This window comes from Trachypithecus francoisi, unplaced genomic scaffold (genome assembly GCF_009764315.1).
Source record: "Trachypithecus francoisi isolate TF-2019V2 unplaced genomic scaffold, Tfra_2.0 Lachesis_group0, whole genome shotgun sequence".
Taxonomy (NCBI): Eukaryota; Metazoa; Chordata; class Mammalia; order Primates; family Cercopithecidae; genus Trachypithecus; species Trachypithecus francoisi.
In genome coordinates, this window is record NW_022681453.1 from 52,244,006 (window position 1) to 52,261,513 (window position 17,508).

At 42.1% G+C, this 17,508-nt stretch overlaps 1 long non-coding RNA gene across 1 annotated transcript in view; it reads right to left on the reverse strand.

Annotated features, from left to right (window-relative positions):
• Positions 1–17,508, reverse strand: part of LOC117083191 — a 291,364-nt gene that overhangs the window by 108,375 nt on the left and 165,481 nt on the right. The window lies entirely within an intron of this gene.

Sequence of the window (17,508 nt, forward strand, 5' to 3'; positions counted from 1 at the left end):
CACTGCCCTTGGCTAAAAGAGTGTGCTTGTCCCAAGCAAGAAGGTTTTTGTTTGTTTGTTTGTTTGTTTGTTTAATAATTGCTATAATTAACTAAACATACACCCAAGTTTACTGTTTGGTAAGACTCCATAAAAAATTGTTTAGATTCTTCTTACACCATTCCTTTATGTGTTTTCCCATGAAAAAAATCATATTCAAGTGTTGATAAGGTAAAAATACCTAGATATGTCTGATTGATCGCATCACTTGGAAACAGCACAATGTATTGAAAGATACTTGGTAGCTCAGAGTTTGCAGAGTGGTTGAGAGGCTGTGCAGCAACCACACTTCAGAACTGCACCAGCAGAGGTCCCACTGCCCCTGGGACTCAAACGCTGCAGTTCAATCCACAGTCAGGCCTCGAACAACAAGAATCTCCCCTACACCTGCCTCCAAAAGCCGAATGCCTCCACCAACACTATTGCCAGTAAATGGACTTTGTGCTCTGCTGCTTCCTCTGGTCACTTCACATCAAAATCTCCCCTGTGTGTGCATCTTATTGATGGGGAGCCTAAGTCATAAGACTGCATCCAGCAGCAAGAGAGGATAGGAAAATGTACGACCGGCTCCCACCTTGGGTGGAAAAGAGTCATATTATGGGAAAATATCCAAACAGAAAGGCTTTTCAGAAAATCCTGTATGACCACAAAACATAATAAGTGATTCTCACTAATGTTCAATTTTTTTCTTTTTCTTTTTTTTTTTTTCATTTCTTATCAAGAGGTTCAAGTCAAGTTGCAGCCTCAATTGCTGCCATGAAATGATGGGAAAAAACGAGTCTGAATTTGTTTTGCGGGAGAACAAACCTACACTCATTTTAAAGAGCTTTTGTCTGCTCCACACACAATAATGATTAGCTAACAATCGCTATTGTATTTTGGAAGGTATGTTGAGACTTGTTAAAAAATACTCCTATACTTCTGTGGGAGCAAAACTAAATGTCTGAACAATGATAAATTCACTGGAGGCCACAGAGAGTGGAAAAGTTCCAAAGAATAGCAAAAGCTATTTTTCAGATAATAGCAGGCTGAAAAGAAGGTCATGTTCGCAAGAAAAAGACACTTTCTTTAAAAAGAAGATCAAAGCAACCTATTGAAAATGAATCGATACTATTCATATCACCAAGATGTCATTTAATTTTCTGGTTTGATTCATGAAATAAAGATTAATGATTTTAAACCAGGAGAGAAGGGTCAAATTGTCAGGGTGGATAGATAGCTGTAATGTCAGATAAATTCTCACATTAGAATGAAGTCAGTTCAAAGATACTCAAGTAGGTATATGCCTACATTTATGGAAAATATTACACATATGAAAAGATGTATATAAACACACACACATACACACGCACCCAAGCAGTAAACTGCTTTGTTTGTGGACAACAGCATCAGTAAAAACATAAGGAAATTAACCCTAACAGGCAAAGGTAGTTGACATTTTTAACTAACTTTTTCCAGGGAAAAAAAAAAAATCTCAGACCTACTTTCTTCTTAACAATACCTCATTACTTAAGATGCTTCAGTGTTACTCAACTGTCTTCATAGTCCAAAAGATATGAAGAAAAGCATTTAATATCCAGATTGACTTTATGATTCTGCATAGATGCATTTTGTATAAATTCCAAACTATATTTACTGTGCATTATAAATATAAAATATATATTCTATTTTAGATGAAACTTTATTTTTTATTTTTTAAAACAGCAATAAGTATAAACAGAAATTGGGTACTTGACCCATGAAACAGCTACCAAAATTCATGTTACAATTAAGTTCTTATGGTCTTAAGTGGGGTAACGTGCAAAAGTTCAGACTAGTAGTAGATGTCTCTTAAGTGAATTTCACATGTGAATAAAAGTACTCTGATCAAAATAAATATCTTAAGCTTTAAAAATATGCTGAGAGTTAGTTTTGGAACTATCAGAAAGCTTAGGAAATTTAATCATTCAGTCCACCTAGGCAGTTTCTTAAAGAGTCATTTTGTTAAAAGATATTCTCCTTTCAACAGAGATGTGGCTGTCTGACTGGACAAACTCCTGACTAGGCTTAGCAAGCAGCCCACCTCCCAAGTTCAGTACCCTTTGCTCTGTTTCTAAGGAGCAATAGGAATCCATATACCCAGAATCCATAGCTTTTCAAATGATTATTTGAAAGTAATGCGACTTCACATATCCCAAGCTTTCAAAAGAACTTTTCAAATAAACTTCATCTTTTGCATTGCAAAAATTCACATAGCAACCTCTTTCCTACCTCTGTTGACCTGGAGTCGTAGCTGGCCCCACAAGGGGAGCTTTCATAATGGGAGAAATGTTCTCCAACCTCGAACTGTCATTCTCCTCATCATCTGCAGAGACAAAGATGAATGGGAAGAGTGGGTCGCAATTTCCTGATACAGGCGCTAATCATGCTGGTGACATTAAGCCTGGACAGAGAAGAATTACATCCACAGCCAGATGGAAAGAGTGCCCTTTATTTGCAAGTTCCTAGGTGTGGAGAACTGGTCTTGTGCGAAATGGTAAAGTTAGGAGAAAGTTCACCGCACCTTGGCACACTCTTGCCTACCTCCAAGTGCCCTGGTTTCTCTCATTATTCCCTACAAGGAGAGCACCCTTACCTGTCTTTCAGCTGCTCTGAGCCTTTGGTTCTACATCTGTAAAATGAAGATGAAAACGTAACAGTGTAGATGTTTGTGAAAGGAACTATAATAGGTAGACATGTTAGACTAATGTACATGCTAGACTTATGTAAGATAGTTTTTCTTTCCAACAATCAGCACAAATGATATCAATCTAGTACTGTTGATCATATCTTGTGGTTGCTGTGTTAAGGTGAACTAATCAGCCTAGTTACCACGAATCATTAAGAGTACCACCTGTTCCTCCTGGCTCTGGAACCCAGCATAAATGACTCAGAACTGTGGCTTTATAACACATTTGTGATGGTACCATGTACTTAGCTCTTACTACACACCAAGCACTGTGGTAAGGATTAAACACATGCAAACGAATTCAACCTTTGCAACAAACAGCCTGAAGGGCTAGAGCGGAGGGGAGAGAGGAAGGAAGAAGGTCTTTCTAGTGCTCTTCAAATCACTTGCAGGCAATTATCTATTCTGTCTATTCAAAGGGCCAACATGTTCTGGGAGCTTGAGCAGGTAATTTTATTTGTTTTAGAATAAGTTTCCTCAACTGGAAAACAAAGGCTAGATGATATGTGTAGTTCTTAATATCTCTAACCTTGCAGACAATTACTTACGGCAATACCACTCTTGTTGCAGAACACAGTAGTCTGTTTGAGTTAGTTCATGAGGAATAAATTTACCATAGTATGGTCAAGGCTAAAATTGGGAAGTGGTGGGTCCTGAGAAAGTCCTGGGGCCAGTCCTTCTATCATGGAGATTCTGCTTCTCTCTGGGCTTCTGTTCTGTTATTCTCTTTATTCTATCCATGTGGGCTTTCTCTCATAACCCTAATAATGTCAGTTTGCGTTTCAGTTTTCCCCTTTTCTTCTCCATGCACTCTATGGCCTTTTGCTCCCTGACATTAGCTGATTTGATCTCTTTGTTTTCCAATTCCAAGAAAATAATCCGGTTGGTTCAAGCCGACCTCAGGATCCTATGTCTGTTCATCCCATGGACTGGCTGCTTCTGAAGCATTCAGCTGTGATGAATGAGGGGGAGGATCCACCTAGCACAAAACATAGTCCTTCTCCTCAGCAAGGAAGTTTCCTTGAGAAGGGGAAATATTCAGTGAGGACCCTGGCATATCTCTAGCATGGCTACTAAACCACATCAATATCTCAATCGATTAAAAGATGTGTTTTTACCAGTGAATGGCAGCCACACACACTGCTGAGGCTTGAAAACACACATACACACACACACACACACACACGCATACACGAAGGAGCACCGACTCTGTATCTATACAATTGCAAACACAACACATCCTGCTTTTCTACAATGCATGAGAAAGAGAAACGCAGCCCCTGGCATCCAGGACCTGATCGGGCATTACTAGCTAGACCTTGGTGTTCTCCTGTTGAACATAAACAATTTCACAGAACATTAACATCAGACAAAGCCACTTCATGACCAGACACGATCGAGACAAAAACAGGACCATTATGTAATTATGTCGGAACACAAACAAAGCGTGACGATGGCCCAGAGCACAAAAATAATCAGACAGCCCCTTTCCTGACTAATATGAGTGAGGGCTTCTTCTTTATCAATTATAGCTTCAGCCTCACTCTAATCTGTCCTCCCTCTAGATAAGATTACTTAAGGTATGCATTCATAGAATTGCCCACTGCTTGACAGCCTCCAATCCAGAGAGAAGCCTTACTTCCTTATGCCCTCCTCAAAACCTTGACACAAAGCCAAATCTTATAGAAGTCCTTCCTGACACCCTCTTACTGAGACACCCTATAGTTCCCTGTGGAACAGTTCTCCTTCCCTCCTGTGAGAACTGAACCCCAGTTGTTCAACGACAGGTATGTTCCTGGTGGAGGACATTCTGCTGGAGGACATTGACATGTTCTATAGCCTAGCAAGTATTTTCCCTTACATGAAATTTAATCTCACATTTGTCCTGTGAAAGCAGCATCACTAATCAATAAGTGAAGAAACTGAGGATTAAAGAGGGTTACTCAAGGTACACTTCGGGTCATCAACAAAGGTCAAATTTAAGCATAGGCTGCCTAATTCCAAACCCAGTGCTCCTTATTCCAGAGGGAGATAACCTCCCCAATGTGACTATTTTCCTGGCAATGACTGTAGAAGCCAAAGACAGTTGCATTTATAGTAGTCTGTCTCTGTCACCTCTGTCTCTATCTCTTTCTTTCTCACACCCACCCTCTCTTCCTGTTCTAAAAATGAAGATAAACAACACAAAACTATCACATTTTTACCCAAAACTTGTGATCAGTTAGAATCTGAAGCTTGGGTGGAAACAAGGGCCAGTGACATAATTTAGGAGAAAATGTCAGTGGCACTTGGAGACACCGGCCCCATATGACATGCAGCCCCTGGTGTGATTTGTTTTTCTAAGACCACCAGAGCGGGCACAAAAGAACCAGTGAGCAGGCAAGGGTAGGAGCAAAACTGCAAATTTATTTTTGGTCACCTAGCTTCAGGGAAGAAGGTGGGTAGGGAGAGGTTTGTCGGCCTCCGGCAAAGGAGGCCAAGAGAGTCGCCTGGTGAGCTCTCGGGTGGAGTTCCTGATACAGTCCCGACTGGGGGCTGGGAAGTCCGCATGGCATGTCTGCCGGGAGCGGCTTTTCTAGGAGTGGGAGGGCAATGGGGGGGGCACGGGCGTGTCGGGGGGCGTTCTGCAGGTGCGACCAGGTAAATCTTGGTCTCTTCGGATTGACGTCGCCTGGCGCATGCCCAGTTGGTCTGCACCTTCCCAGGTGCAGGCTGCATTTTTGCGCGCACGGGAAAAGTTGGTGATGAAGAACCCGGAAGTGTGCCATCTTGCCTCCATTCGTCCAAACAGTCCAACCTTTTATTGATAATAGTGATAAGGGGCGCCATGGTCTGTCTGGCTACTTCCTGCTGTTAAGGGGCGTCGTTAAGTCGGGGCCTATGGTTGGTATTTGGACGTACGGATGAAGAATAAAATAAGGCACAGTATTAGTACAGGAATGAGGAATGGAAGCATTTGTTGGAATATGGGCAAAACCCAAAAGGATGGTCCTGGCAAGGTTGGGGAGTATGAGATAGTTAAGAAAATTTAGTAAGTTTGAGGCGAGTGGGGGAAAGTTGAACTGATTTCTTGGCCTAGTAAGGGGGTAGGGCATGAGGGTATAATGAGGAACGAGTGCGCAAAGTAGTTGTTGGCCAGGCAGCAATTAAGGAGTGGAGTTTTTGCTTACTCCTACTACAGAGATATTGGATGGAAGGCTAGGTCCAGAGAAGGACGGCAAAACAGTATAGGTACCCCGCTGTCATTAAAAAATTGTCAGCCGGGCGCGGTGGCTCAAGCCTGTAATCCCAGCACTTTGGGACGCCGAGACGGGCGGATCACGAGGTCAGGAGTTCGAGACCATCCTGGCTAACACGGTGAAACCCCGTCTCTACTAAAAATACAAAAACTAGCTGGGCGAGGTGGCGGGCGCCTGTAGTCCCAGCTACTTGGGAGGCTGAGGCAGGAGAATGGCGTAAACCCGGGAGGCGGAGCTTGCAGTGAGCTGAGATCTGGCCACTGCACTCCAGTCCGGGCGACAGAGCGAGACTCCGCCTCAAAAAAAAAAAAAAAAAATTGTCTTACCCGCTACCAGGAGAGTTACCTGCGGCTCGGCGAGGGTGATGAGGGTCCCTGAGTCTCGGCACCTTCAGTTGTCGTCGTCCAGATGTAGGAGCTGGAAGGAGCTCCCAGGATCCTGGGAAAGGGGGTCACGTGGAGACGCAGCACCTGTTCTCAGGGTGGGGCAATCAAACCTCCAGTGTCCCTCCTGTTGGCAAGCAGGGCAGGGGGTTGCTGGTGGACGAGGGTTAGGACATTCACTGGCCCAATGTCCTGACGCCTTGCACTTATAGCAAGGCTGCGTTGGGGCTCGGGGACCTTGTGGACACCTGTTGGCATAGTGTCCTGCCTTGCCGCACTTATAGCAGGCTCCTTTTGTAGCCTTGGAGTCTGCGGGGTGTGTGCTCTCTGGTCTGGGGTTACGACTGGGCTGTAAAGCCGCTGCTAGGAGCTGGGCCTTCTGTTCAAGGCGAGCCTGCCTCTGTGCTTCAGCCGTCTCCTCTCTGGAGTTATAGACCTTAAAGGCTAATTTAACCAGGTCTTGTATTGGTGCCTGAGGACCATCCTCTACCTTTTGAAGTTTTTTACGAATGTCAGGAGCTGATTGAGAAATGAAATAAGACGCCAAAATGGTGGCCCCTGTGGGGGAGGCCGGATCTAACCGGGTATACTGGGTTAGAACCTCAGTCAGTTTAGGGTAGAGGTTAGGATAACCTGGAGGTCATGCCAAGTTAAGTCATAGGCCTGACAAAGGTATCTACATTCCTTTATGTATATGGTAGGATTAGCTGAGAAATCACCTAAACACTTCTCGATTTTGGAAAGATCAGCCAGTGAAAAAGGGACATGTACTCTGACTACCCCCTCCGCCCCAGCTACCTCTCGCAAAGGTGCTAACACTGTAGGAGGGTGTGGGCAGGAGTGAGGGTGTCAGCAGGGCACTTAGAGCGGGTGTGTGCAGAGATAGGGGACCCTAGGTGGCCGGCTGAGGACGTGGAAGGGGGCACGGGTGCGAGCGGGCTACTAGTCGATGAGGAGCAAGGAGGAGGAGTCTGGGCAGGAAGGGAGGGGGTGGAGAGAGCGGAGAGAGAAGGAGGAGTATAGGGCAGGTCGGGATGAGAGCGTAAGGCCCAAAAGCCTTGTATGTAATTAATTTCAGACCACTTGCCTAGCCGCTGGCAGAAATTGCTGAGGTCGATCACGCCACAGTGGAAAGGAAAATTAACCGCTTCCTCCTAAGGTCTTGTTCAAGCTGTAAGGTTTTTAAATTGGCTAGGAGGCACCCTAAGGGGGTGCTCTTTGGAAATTTGGACTGGGGGGTTTCCCATTTGTTTCCTCTTTACTTACACAATGGACACAATGGAAATGGAAGTGGATCTCTGCCTGGCTTCAAAGCGTCCTTTGGAACCACCAGAGACAGACTGGAGGCTCTTGGAGCCAAGGTGGAGATTACCTTCAGGCGGACGTCTCCGTCCTGAACGGGTCTCCCGAGCCACTTGGTGGCTCAAAAGTGGGCCTTGGACCTGCGCAGGATTTTTGGCTGACGGAGGTAAAGAGGAGACAAGGGCACTCACCCCAGAGAGGCCGTGAGAGTGAGGGAAGCGGGTCTCAGGTCCTGGTCCGTCTGCGGCGTGGGAGCAGGAGGAGGTTCCTCAACCCTTAGAGGCCTGAGGAGGGGTCTCCTCCCGGGTCTTTGGCACCAACTGACTTGTTTTTCTAAGACCACCAGAGCGGGCACAAAAGAACCAGCGAGCAGGCAAGGGTAGGAGCAAAACTGCAAATTTATTTTTGGTCACCTAGCTTCAGGGAAGAAGGTGGGTAGAGAGAGGTCTGTCAGCCTCCGGCAAAGGAGGCCAAGAGAGTCACCCGGTGAGCTCTCGGGTGGAGTTCCTGATACAGTCCCGACTGGGGGCTGGGAAGTCTGCGCGGCGCGTCTGCCGGGGGCGGCTTTTCTAGGAGTGGGAGGGCAATAGGCGGGGCACGGGCGTGTCGGGGGGCGTTCCGCAGGTGCGACCAGGTAAATCTTGATCTCTTCGGATTGACATCACCTGGCGCATGCCCGGTTGGTCTGCACCTTCCCAGGCGCCGGCTGCATTTTTGCATGCGCAGGAAAAGTTGGTGATGAAGAACCCGGAAGTGCGCCATCTTGCCTCCGTTCGTCCAAACATGGGGATGTCTTCACTTCTGTGCTGCCAGCCTGGGTCAGGTTGGTCACATACTTTTCTTACCCCTGTCCTCTCCTCTCTGCAAACTGGCACAGATCCAATCTCTATTACTATTCAAGTGAGTTGACAGGAACCAATTCCTCCTCTCAAACTTTTCATTTAAATGGAGGTGAAAAGTCATCCTAATGTGTACTTACTGTGAAGAGTTGCTCCTATAAATGGAGTACTGCATGACAGAGTTAATAAAACATTGAAAAAGAGGCATTTTCTCACCTGAGAACTTAATTGCTACAGCAAATTTAACAAGGAGCTCTTGACATTCTATTTCATAAAGAGTATTTTATTCTCAAATTGTACCTTTGATTTATAAACTACAGGGTGAGGGCCTGTCAATGGCCATGGGGAACATTTCTCTTCCTAAATACCAAGGTGTAATTTATGCACGTCAAGAGTAGAACTAATTTATTTGGTTTACAATAAAGCTCAAGGTGCCTTTAATTTATGTCATTATAATTTTGAAAAATTAACTTTGAAAATAAATTAAACCATTGCCCATCTTCACAAATACAAATATATCATGAGATTTTGTGCAGGTCAAGGGCTCAAGTTATCATGGAGAATACCCTATCTTACCCCCTCTGTAATAGTTTAAACCTAAAATATGAATAATAGAATAAATATTTTAGGACTTTTTTTTCTAAGCAAGTCTAAATAGGGGTTTAATTTTGCCATATTAAAAGAATTTTAACAAAGGATTTTATATGATAGAAACAATGAGTATACCTTGTCTTCAACAAAAATTATTTTTGAAAATGTACTGATTTCATTAACACATATTAGTTAGGTGTTGATTCCATCAACCAGCAGCTCAGCACAAAATAGGTGACACACTCAATATAAATATTCCTTGGAGGGTTTGTTCATAATGGCACAGTTTACAAAGATGTAGGGTAGGGCAATCACAAGGGGTGGTGGTGGACCCCCTGGGCTAGAGGTAATAAAGCTGTTTTTATCTGTCTGTTCTTTTTTAAATGAGCAAGTATTGCATTCTAGTAAAAACAAACAATAAAAGAAATTTTATTTTGAAACACATACACCATTATCACTCTGACTTTATCTAGTTTTAGGGCTTATAAACACTTATATTTGTTCTCAATTTTCTCAGACCTCCATGGCTCCATAAATTATATCCAGATGTATTTGTTATAATTAGGTTTTGCTGCATGTGACCCATGTGACCTCAAACCCAAATTAAGAGGGGCTTAGAACTGAGAAAGTTTTATTCTCTCCCATAAAATTTCTAGAGATGAGTGTCTAGAGCCAATATGTGGTTCTGCAAATACTAAGGGACTCTGTCACCTTCCAGCCTTCTGCCGCACTGTTTCTGGAATGTGGCCACTTCTGTGAGGTCCCAGATGACTACTGGAGTCTTGGCCATTATATCCCTATTCTAGCCAGCAGGAAGGAAAAAAAGGCAAAGAAAAAAAAAAGGTTCTTCCCCCTTAAAGACATTTGCTTGAGTTGTGCATACCACTTTTGTTTGTATCCTGCCTACTGGCTAGATCTTAGCAATGTGGCCACACCCAGCTGCAAAGGAGGCTGGAAAATGCCTTTATTATGAGAAGTTATATCCTTCACTAAAATTGGAAGTTCCATTACTGTAGGAGAAGGAAAATGGATATGGGAAAATAATCAGCAATGTATGCTATTATATGTCATATAAAAGACATGATCTAGTTAAACTTTACCCAGTAATTCCTCCAAATAAGCCACTGGTCTCATTTAAGACCTAACGTCAGAAATGGAGCTGATTTCCAAAACAGGTGAGGTCTACTCACGCTGGCCACCAAGCCCTCCTTATTATTCCATGCATGTACTAGGCAGCTCAATGCCATTGAACTTACTTGCCCTCTGTTTGGAATGCTCAGATATTTACTTGGCTCATTGCCTCACTCCTTCACCTCTTCAGGTCTCCATGCAAATGTCACATTATCAGCAATACTTTACTCCCCATTCTATTTAAAATAGCAATTTAAAATAGTCTTCCCCATCCAACACTCTCTACTTCCTGTTCCCAACTTGATTTTTGTCTTTTACATTGATTTATATCTCATACAGTATATGCTTTGAGTATTTACTCTCTGTCTCACCTCCTCTCAACTAGAAAGCAAAAACTCCATGAAGGCAGGAATCTTTTTCTGTTTTAGACAATTCATTTGTCCCCTGACCAAGAGCAGAGCCTGGCACATAATAAGTGTTCAACAAATATTGGATCAAAGAATCAATGAACAAACAAATCTTATATCCCAGCAATCAACACAGTTGAATATGAATTTTACGCAAGAATAAATAAAACCATTTCAGAGGTGGCTCATTAAATCCAGAACTCAATTTTGTAAGTAATTATAGAGCTCTTTTCTCCATTAGGCTCTTTGCTAGGCAATTAGAAAACAATAGTGGGTAGAGGTGCTGCTTAATAAAACTTTCAATCTGATTAAGGAGAACTATATGAGTTAAATTGTCCTAAAAACAAAGGCAAAACTGAACCATGCCAGTCACTACTAAGGAGAGGGATTCCTTCCTACGTCATCATTTGATTTCTCATATCACTTCATATTTTTCTAATATCTTCCAATGAATCTTATTTAACTTCCTATTTGTTTACCTCTTTATTGTATATCTTCCCCCACTAAAATAAATGGAGGTCCCCAAATAACGAAAATCTTATCTTCCTCTTTTCCATATCCCTAGTTCCCAGAATAGTTCCTAGCATTTAAAAAGGAATCTGTTAAATATTATTGAATGTGTGAATGGGTAAATAATGCTACGAATGCCTGGGAGGAATTGAGAAAGTTAAGGGGAGGATATGACTGTTACGAGGAGTGAAGACAAGAAAGAGTTAAGTGGGCAAATAAGGAGAGGAAGAACATTCCACGCAGAGGAAAAATGGCATGTGCACAAGCTCTGTTCAGCTCATGGTTTGTATACACAAACAACTCACCCATCATTGGTTTTGTAAATAAAGTTTTATTGGAATACAACTACTCTCATTCTGTATTGTCTATGGCTGATTTCACACTACAATGGCAGAGCTGAAAAGGCATAATTGAGTAACTGAGACAGAAACCAAATGAAATGCAAAGTTGAAAGTATTTACCATCTGGTCCTCTACAGAAAAAGTTTGCTGCCCATGATACAAAGGCTCAAGGATGGACTAAAATGTGGTCGGCAGTGCTGCTCAAAGTGTAGTATTCAGACCAGCAGCATCAGCATACCCTAGGAAAGCGTCAGAAATGTACCTGTCAGACCCCATCCCAGATCTACGGAATCAGAGTCTTTGGAGGCAGGAGTGCAGCAATCTGTGTTTTGACAAGCTCTCTAGATGATTCTAACACGTGCTATCTATTGCGGCAGCGAATAATAGAAAAAGAAGAGTGTGGTGAGAGTTGAGGCTGGAAAAGTTGGCAGAGGCTAGACCATGCAGGCATAAGGCCATGGTCAAGAGTTTAGTCTTTATCTTAAGAACAACAGGAAGACATAATGGGTTACGCAGTCAGATAGGAGCAAATTTGCAATTTGGATCACTCGGACTGCAGTGTGAAGAGTAAGTTATAGGGGGCGCTAGAGTGCAGGCAGCAAGATCCACTGGAGAGATGATGGTAGTTGGAATTCTGGATGACATCGAACCACCATTTTCTTCTTTCTCTCTTTAACCTCGCTGAATGTCAGTTTTCTTGTCAGTAAAATGGGGATAGCAATTCATAAATTTGCAATGAGGTTTAAAAAATAAAATGTATATGACAAACCCAGCACAGTCTCTAGCACAAAGCAGGGACTCAACTAATAGGAATTCTCTTCTTGAGATCTATTTTCTTTTTCTCCTGCTTCACCTTCATTCCTTCATCTTGAATGATGACTCTTGCACTCCACTTTGGCCAATATACAATATGACAGCTTGGAAGCAGTTGAATATGATCCTATTTCCTTTCATCTCTAGCAATATTAGATTCTATCTCTGTGATGAACTTTAAAATACTATGAAAAGCAATGAAAAACTCATTCATCCAAGACTTTAAACTAATTAAGGGAGCCCAGCATTAATACAGTCATTTGCAGGGAATTCTTTTTTGAAGAGAATAATTTTGCTTCATTTATATCCCACTCTATTCCAAAAGGGATTTGAGATGGCTTCCAAAAATGTGCACATCACAGAAAAATAAATGAAAAGGAAGAAAAATTAGACAAAAGGAAAAGAAAGTGATTTATAGCTATAAGCTAATTCAGCAAACTCCCTGTGACTGTGCCACTAATTTGGCTCTGAGTTTTCTAAAAGTCAATATGTCAAGGAAGTCACAGTGGGTTATGAGATTCAAGGTCCATACAACTAAAGCATACCCGTGTTCAAGAGGAGCTCTTAACACAGAGGCCAGAGAAAGATGCCTCCCCGGGGTCCCTAGAGTGAAGATACCGAATAATTTAACAAGCAACATCCTTGGCAGCTTCCAGAACAGCCTTGAAGAATCACTTCCTAATTGCTATGTTTTGTAAAGCCAGGATTCAAGTTAGCATCATCTATGATTTAAGTGGTCCCCTTGAGGGCAGAAGAATTAATGCTGATATTTTATGCTGCTGTATTAGTCACTTACAAAGAGAACATGGAAGCTGAAAAGCCAGAGAGGTCTTTCAGCCCTAGGGTTCTCAGGCTGTTTCTTGGATTCCTCGGGTTTTACAGAAATGCTTCAGAGAAAGTGGGGGCCTGGAGGAGCACAAAAGAGATGCCAAAGTCTTGTGCTCCACATCCCTGGCTTTAACCACAGCAACACTACTTTATTTTTAAAAAGTTTGAAAGCCACAGAGGCCTCAGCACAGTGCAGCAGTTCAGTAAGTGAATTTTGGAGTTATTTGGAGGGCAGAGAGCCTGGGTTAGGATTCAAACTCAGGTACTCAGTAGCTGTGGGACTGTGGGCAAATTACTTCACCCCTCTGTGCCTTAGTTTTTTCCACCTACAAAGGAGGATATCAATAGTACTTACCACATAGGAACATTGAGAACATTAAATTGCTTGATGCAGATAAAGCCCTTTAGCAGAATGCACGGTACAGAAAAAGTCCAAAAGAGGTTTAACAACAGGAGTCTGGGGAGGAGAAATATTAACCTCTTAATCTACTCCAATATCCCATGTATAAAGAAACTCCTGCTGTAAAAATATTCTGTCTGCATAAAGGCTATCCAAAATAAAAATGTCTAGAAGTTGAAGTGACTTGCCCCAAATTACATTCCCTCTAGCAGAATAGGTGCTTGAACCCAGTGATCCTGACTTATTTTCCAATGTCCTGTCCACATAAAAAGGAGACTGCTTTCCATTTCTTATGACTGTGCTCCATTTTGCTCTAAATGCCTCACTGTACCCATTTCATGAAATCTAATATATGGAACAGCAAATGACTCTCATCTCATGGGTGAATTCCAACTGTTAATGGCTTTCTAGAGAAGGATTTTATACCACATTCAGGATTAGCACCATAGAGTTTGGCAATCAACTAGTAATGTCTGCTATTGGAAAGAAAAGGGGTAAGTTTGGATATGCATATCAATGATTATCAGTGCTTTCAACTCTCCACAGCACATCTCCCCATTCCAAAAACACAATAGGCTGTTTGTCAATATTCACAGAGTGACTCATTGATTCATGGATTGTTTGTATAAAATATTTTGTAATCATAAAAATCAATGGTGATAGATTTCATTGACCTTTTACAGAACATAAGGCAGGTGGTATTACTTGAGGCTAAGAATTATGAGTATTCAATTATGTACTTTCTCAAGATCCTCCAATATAGAGGAATGCCTTACTGGTTTTGGAAGGCCCATTGCCTGGAAAATGGAGAGAAACAATGCACTGATTTCCATTGGGAACATGTCTTTCTGTGAAAGTCCTAAATCAATTCAAGACTCTCGCACAATGGCTGACTTCAACATTTATTGCCTCTGAAACTGAAATTGCTTATTTTCAAATAGTTTTGACACTGCAGTTACTGGGTCCCTACTTTGCCCAGATGCTGTCTCGCTAACTATAAGGCATGGACAATGAATCGGAGTTGCTGGCTTCCAGCAAAGATACAAATGCCAGTTAAGCTCAACTAACTTCAGAACATGGATTGATCTAATATAAGGGCAGGAGAAGCGTTAATAGTATGTATGCTTGGTTCTGTTTATCCTCTCTGCTCCTTGAAATACTTTCTTGCTCAGTTGACAGGACAGGGCATCTTTGCCTGTTTCTCTAACTGGGAAGTTTCAGTCTCTTTTCCTGATTTTCCTTATCTTCCTAAGTTCAAACTGTTAACATACACTACAGCCCAGTTTTTGGACATCCTTCCCTGCATATTAACACTCGTGCATGGTGATCTCATCCAGCCTCATGGCTTTACATGTAATCTATGTGCTGTTGGCTCTTCAATTTACATCTCCAGTCCCGGCTTTGCTTCTGAACTGAGACTTGTACATTCAAGTCCCACCTAACATCTTCATTTGAATATTTAAAGCTATCTTAACTGTAGAATGTCCCAAACCAATTTCTGATGTTCCCTGCAAACCCACTCTTACCATAGTCTTCTCATTACACTGCATTACAACGCATTCTATGTCAAACCCACCCTTTCAGTGGCTTAGGCCTAAAGCATTAACTCCTATCTTTTGCTTATGACTCCTAACCAGTCCACCAGCAAATCCTCTCCACTACTACTTCATCTTACATAGAATATAACCCCTGTTCCCCACGTCTACTGTACCTCTATCCTGTCTCACCTGAATTACCGCTTTATTTCCCCACTGAGCCCACACTTTTACCATTAGCCACTTGTATGTCTCCACGCAGCAGCTGAAGCAAGCCTATCAAAGTGTAAGTCAAATAATTCGGATCTAGCCCAAACCCTCCAAGAGACTCCCATTTCCCTTGGAGAATAAGCCTAAGACAATGAGGAGAAACACTGCAGTCTTTACAAGGACCAGCAAGGTCCTGAATGATGTGCTGCACCTCTGTTATCTCCCTGCCATTACTTTCCCCCTTGTTCACTCTGCATCAGCCACACTGTCTCCTACTGTGCCTGAAACCCTCCAGGCATATTCATATTTTTCCTCAGGACCCTTGCACTTGCTTTTCAAATTTATTTCCTCAAATAGCCACACAGCACAACCCCTCACTTCCTCCAGTTCTTCTATTCAAAAGTTATGTTCTGTAAGCCTTTTCCTGACGACCCTATCTAAAATTGTAAGCCCTACCCCTAATACTTCCTATGCTTTTCCTTTGCCTTACTTTTTTTCTCCTTAGAATTTATCACTATTTTCTATATTTTTCTTAATTAATTTGTGCATTTAAAAATCTCCCCCACTGGCCGGGCGCATTGGCTCATGCCTATAATCCCAGCACTTTGGGAGGCTGAGGCAGGCAGATCACGAGGTCAAGAGATGGAGACTATACTGGCCAACATGGTGAAACCCCGTCTCTACTAAAAATACAAAAATTAGCTGGGTGTGGTGGCACATGCCCGTAGTCCCAGCTACTCAGAAGGCTGAGGCAGGAGAATCACTTGAACCCGAGAGGCAGAGGTTGCAGTGAGCCGAGATCGAACCACTGCGCTCCAGTCTGGCAACAGAGCCAGACTCCGTCTCAAAAAAAAAAAATCCCCTACTAAAATGCAAACTCCGTGAATGTAAACATTCAATGCTGTGTCCTCAGCACCTGGAACACTGGACAACCCATAGTAGGCACTCAAGAAATATATATTCAATGAGGAAAGAAAAAAGAAGTTCAATTGCAGATAGGAGAAAAGCAGAGAGAAGAGCATGACGATAAGAAATAGCCTATATTTCAAGCCAGATGCTGTGGCTATTGCCTGTAATTCCAACAGTTTGTGAGATCAAGGTAGGAAGATTGCTTGAAGCCACAAGTTCAAGACCAGCCTCGGCAAAACAACGAGACCCTGCCTCTACAAAAAATGAAAAAATTAGCAGGGCATGCTGGCGCATGCCTGCAGTTCTAACTACTTAGGAGGCTGAGGCAGGAGTATCACTTGAGGCCAGGAGTTCAAGAAATAGTCTATATTCCTGTAGTGAAAAACAACTAACATATTCAAAACATATTCTCTAATCTTAGAAGACAGAATCTGGGGGAAAAAATGCAATGGCAAAGCTATATAATGAACATGCTGTGCTTTTTATGCAATTTCTAATCATTTTTATTTAAATGTTTTATAAATATTTTTAAAAGCTTGATGAGTTTGCAAGTGCCTCGAAATATTTAGAAGTTATTTTGGAGCACTTCAAATGGTTTCAAAATCATTTTCAAAAAATTTCAACTCATCAGCAAGCTTAGAGAATAAACTAGTTTAATATCTAAAATGTTTTGAAATTGTGTCTTAAGATGTTTAGATTTAGAATGGGGAAAAATTATTTGGAAACAGTTGTGAAAGCCAACTCTTCAAACTGATCATTTTGAAATTTAAAGTTCTTGTTATCTTGGTGAAGAAGAAGAGGGAATAAATCAAACATTTAAAGTCACTTAGAAAGCAACATTTTCAAATTTTGGGGGAAGTAAATTGAAAGTCTGCAAGGATACTTTTTGCAGCCTTGTACTTACAGTAAAACTTGAAAATATGTCTGTCAATAGAAAAACTGGTAAATAAGTAAAATATTTAAAATACAATACGAAATATATTCAGCAAAGAATGTAAGTTGTGAAATAAACAAATCATCATCCCGTTTGGTCTTTCCTAGGAAGTTGAATGTATGTGTCTATAAAGCATACCCATGCATATCATATGGATGTCTGGAGGGGTGCTGCTCCCTGTGAGAAAACATTTTAAATGGTCCATTCTCAAGGCATAATAAATCTAAGTACTGGCAGCCAGCCTGTGGACGTGACAAACCACACAGCTTATGCACCTAGAAAGTCACGATAAACAAACAGAATGTAGAGGAGGGGTCAGCCCATAAAAGGGAAGAAAGTTTCGTTATCGAAACTTAAGCGGGAAAGGGAATGGGGTATAACCTTATAAGG